General features: G+C 38.2%; 1 long non-coding RNA gene across 1 annotated transcript; it reads right to left on the reverse strand.

Annotated features, from left to right (window-relative positions):
* Window positions 1-399: 399 nt before the first annotated feature.
* On the reverse strand, window positions 400-4,136 carry LOC131737585 (uncharacterized). Its single transcript, XR_009329234.1, has 2 exons — window positions 3,909-4,136; window positions 400-1,260 (listed from the first exon to the last, which is right to left on the reverse strand). It is a non-coding gene; the product is annotated as an uncharacterized LOC131737585 (long non-coding RNA).
* Window positions 4,137-4,476: the final 340 nt, after the last annotated feature.

The following is a 4,476-nucleotide window of genomic DNA, read 5'->3' on the forward strand; positions in this document are numbered from 1 at the left end:
AATAATGTAGAGTGGTGAAGGGAATCTGTAGCAACACTGTGCTGAGGTGTCAGTGTTTTACAATTAGATGTAATAATTGGAACAGTTCTTACTTTTAGACCCATATATATGAAACAAACCCTGTGTTTTAATTGAAATGTACAGGTTTTAATGCTCTAAATCCTGGATAGCTCATTTGGATGAGAAGAAAAGATTGCTCCAAATGGGCTAACCTGTGTTTTAATTGAAATGTACAGGTTTTACTGCTCTACATCCTGGGTATCTCATTTGGAGGGGTAGAAGAATGAAACTGATAATGGTGATGTGCATTTGGAAGTGCAATGTAGATGTGTCAAAGACAGAAAAGAAGGCTTTGTGTGCAGCTTTAGATTGCAGGGTAGATGGATCAGAGACAACATCTTGAGGAAGTTATTATTTATTTAGCTAATTACTGTTTTTGTGGCAGAAAAAGAACAACAGAAATCCCAGCAATAACAATCGGCTTCTCCAGGTATGCTGTGGAAGCCGAACTAAACAACTAAAAAAGAACAGAGCAAAGACATTCTTCTACCCATTGACTTTACATTTTTTGCACATAAATGAAAAATCATGCGATAGCTCTTCAGCAGAGTACGGAGTGCATTCAGTGTGTGCCCGTCTGTTGATAACTCTTCAGCAGAGTACGGAGTGCATTCAGTGTGTGCCCGTCTGTTGATAACTCTTCAGCAGAGTACAGTGTGCATTCAGTGTGTGCCCATCTGTTGATAACTCTTCAGCAGAGTACGGAGTGCATTCAGTGTGTGCCCGTCTGTTGATAACTCTTCAGCAGAGTACAGTGTGCATTCAGTGTGTGCCCGTCTGTTGATAACTCTTCAGCAGAGTACGGAGTGCATTCAGTATGTGCCCGTCTGTTGATAACTCTTCAGCAGAGTACGGAGTGCATTCAGTGTGTGCCCGTCTGTTGATAACTCTTCAGCAGAGTACGGAGTGCATTCAGTGTGTGCCCGTTTGTTGATAACTCTTCAGCAGAGTACAGTGTGCATTCAGTGTGTGCCCGTCTGTTGATAACTCTTCAGCAGAGTACGGAGTGCATTCAGTGTGTGCCCGTCTGTTGATAACTCTTCAGCAGAGTACGGAGTGCATTCAGTGTGTGCCCATCTGTTGATAACTCTTCAGCAGAGTACGGAGTGCATTCAGTGTGTGCCCGTCTGTTGAGAACTCTTCAGCAGAGTACGGAGTGCATTCAGTGTGTGCCCGTCTGTTGCAGTGATCACATTGCACCTGAAAAAAGTAAAATCAATAAATATTTTCCACTTGATAATTGCTAAACATATTACCCAGCTATAGATGACACTAAGTAATTATTTAATAGTTTATTACACTAAAAATATATAACTGTGTATATTCTGTGGCAGATATACAATAGAAAAATAAAGAATATTGTGATCTTCCAGGGGATCTAATGTCAGTAGTAATATTACTATAGCTTCTGTCAAAAGTTTAATTGATGAGGGGGGGTTGTATTTATGAATATATAATGAGGGGGCGGATATTTATGAATATATAATGAGGGGGCGTGTATTTATAAAATTATAAATATATAATGAGGGGCCATGGATTTTATGATGGTTACAAGACAGATATGCTTATTGAATATAGGTTTTTTATATATTATACAGTGCCTTGCGAAAGTATTCGGCCCCCTTGAACTTTGCGACCTTTTGCCACATTTCAGGCTTCAAACATAAAGATATGAAACTGTAATTTTTTGTGAAGAATCAACAACAAGTGGGACACAATCATGAAGTGGAACGAAATTTATTGGATATTTCAAACTTTTTTAACAAATAAAAAACTGAAAAATTGGGCGTGCAAAATTATTCAGCCCCTTTACTTTCAGTGCAGCAAACTCTCTCCAGAAGTTCAGTGAGGATCTCTGAATGATCCAATGTTGACCTAAATGACTAATGATCATAAATAGAATCCACCTGTGTGTAATCAAGTCTCCGTATAAATGCACCTGCACTGTGATAGTCTCAGAGGTCCGTTTAAAGCGCAGAGAGCATCATGAAGAACAAGGAACACACCAGGCAGGTCCGAGATACTGTTGTGGAGAAGTTTAAAGCCGGATTTGGATACAAAAAGATTTCCCAAGCTTTAAACATCCCAAGGAGCACTGTGCAAGCGATAATATTGAAATGGAAGGAGTATCAGACCACTGCAAATCTACCAAGACCTGGCCGTCCCTCTAAACTTTCAGCTCATACAAGGAGAAGACTGATCAGAGATGCAGCCAAGAGGCCCATGATCACTCTGGATGAACTGCAGAGATCTACAGCTGAGGTGGGAGACTCTGTCCATAGGACAACAATCAGTCGTATACTGCACAAATCTGGCCTTTATGGAAGAGTGGCAAGAAGAAAGCCATTTCTTAAAGATATCCATAAAAAGTGTCGTTTACAGTTTGCCACAAGCCACCTGGGAGACACACCAAACATGTGGAAGAAGGTGCTCTGGTCAGATGAAACCAAAATCGAACTTTTTGGCAACAATGCAAAACGTTATGTTTGGCGTAAAAGCAACACAGCTCATCACCCTGAACACACCATCCCCACTGTCAAACATGGTGGTGGCAGCATCATGGTTTGGGCCTGCTTTTCTTCAGCAGGGACAGGGAAGATGGTTAAAATTGATGGGAAGATGGATGGAGCCAAATACAGGACCATTCTGGAAGAAAACCTGATGGAGTCTGCAAAAGACCTGAGACTGGGACGGAGATTTGTCTTCCAACAAGACAATGATCCAAAACATAAAGCAAAATCTACAATGGAATGGTTCACAAATAAACATATCCAGGTGTTAGAATGGCCAAGTCAAAGTCCAGACCTGAATCCAATCGAGAATCTGTGGAAAGAACTGAAAACTGCTGTTCACAAATGCTCTCCATCCAACCTCACTGAGCTCGAGCTGTTTTGCAAGGAGGAATGGGCAAAAATTTCAGTCTCTCGATGTGCAAAACTGATAGAGACATACCCCAAGCGACTTACAGCTGTAATCGCAGCAAAAGGTGGCGCTACAAAGTATTAACTTAAGGGGGCTGAATAATTTTGCACGCCCAATTTTTCAGTTTTTTATTTGTTAAAAAAGTTTGAAATATCCAATAAATTTCGTTCCACTTCATGATTGTGTCCCACTTGTTGTTGATTCTTCACAAAAAATTACAGTTTCATATCTTTATGTTTGAAGCCTGAAATGTGGCAAAAGGTCGCAAAGTTCAAGGAGGCCGAATACATTCGCAAGGCACTGTATATATATATATATATATATATATATATATATATATATATATATATATATATATATATACCTATAAACTTATGGCACATCTTTTTATAAGATATGGACAAAAAAATTCATGTTTAATATGTTATTTACGTAATCGGAATAGTGGGATACCCATGTTTTCATAAATGCTTATGTTAACTTATGCTTTGTGCAGACAACGTTAAAGTTTTTTTTTTACATAAGACACACTTAATGAAGAGAAAGTTTAAAAAGAAATTATTAAAAAAACAAAGAAAAAAACAAAACAAAAAGAAGAAAAGAAAACACATTATTCCCCATTTAAAAAGCATTTAAACAAACTTTATACACAGTAAAACTTGGAGTGTTTTGTCGTTTTAAAAAGGGGGTCACAGAAATTATATATATATATATATATATATATATATATATATATATATATATATATATAGACAGTTAATGAAAAGAGAAAGTTTAAAAAGAAATTATTAAAAAACATAAAGAAAAAACAAACAAAAAACATCTTATTCACCATTTAAACAAACATTATACACAGTAAAACTTGGAGTGTTTTTCAGAGTACAATTTCTGAAAAAAGTGCTCGCTCGCTCTCTCCTCTCTCTTACCGTTTTCAAAAAAAAAAAATCTCCCGGACAAAACGCTACAGCCAGAAATCTCTCCCTCTCATTGCTTCCTCGCTCTTCAAACTGCAGCAGCTGAATGATTCCAAAAACTCGTTCTGTGACTTAAATAGGGGGGCGGTTCCTTTACACCGCACATGCGCACGAAACACACACACTCAGCGAGAATATGCGTCATTCAATTTTACACGTAATGAACAAGGGAGGGCTGGAGGGGCGGTGGGTCAGCATGTGCTGAAGCATGCCGACTGTGTTGAAAATTTATATATGCAGGATTTCTGCTGATTGTACATTTTCCTGTCCCAACCCTGTGGTTACGTTTGGGTTTGACAATTGAAATATACACGCTGTTACTTTTGCAATATCATCCATCCTGGAGGTGCATAGTCAAGTTTTTTTGGGGTTTGGAAAACAGGTGGTTATCTCAACGCGCATACGTTTAAGCTCTGCTGGGTCCTAAAGCCCCAAATGTATTGTATATCTCCTATAATAATATAATTATTTAAAACACGCTTTTTATTTTTACTTTACCGTAATTAACAACCCACGATCA

This window comes from Acipenser ruthenus, chromosome 7, assembly GCF_902713425.1.
Source record: "Acipenser ruthenus chromosome 7, fAciRut3.2 maternal haplotype, whole genome shotgun sequence".
Classification (NCBI taxonomy): domain Eukaryota; kingdom Metazoa; phylum Chordata; class Actinopteri; order Acipenseriformes; family Acipenseridae; genus Acipenser; species Acipenser ruthenus.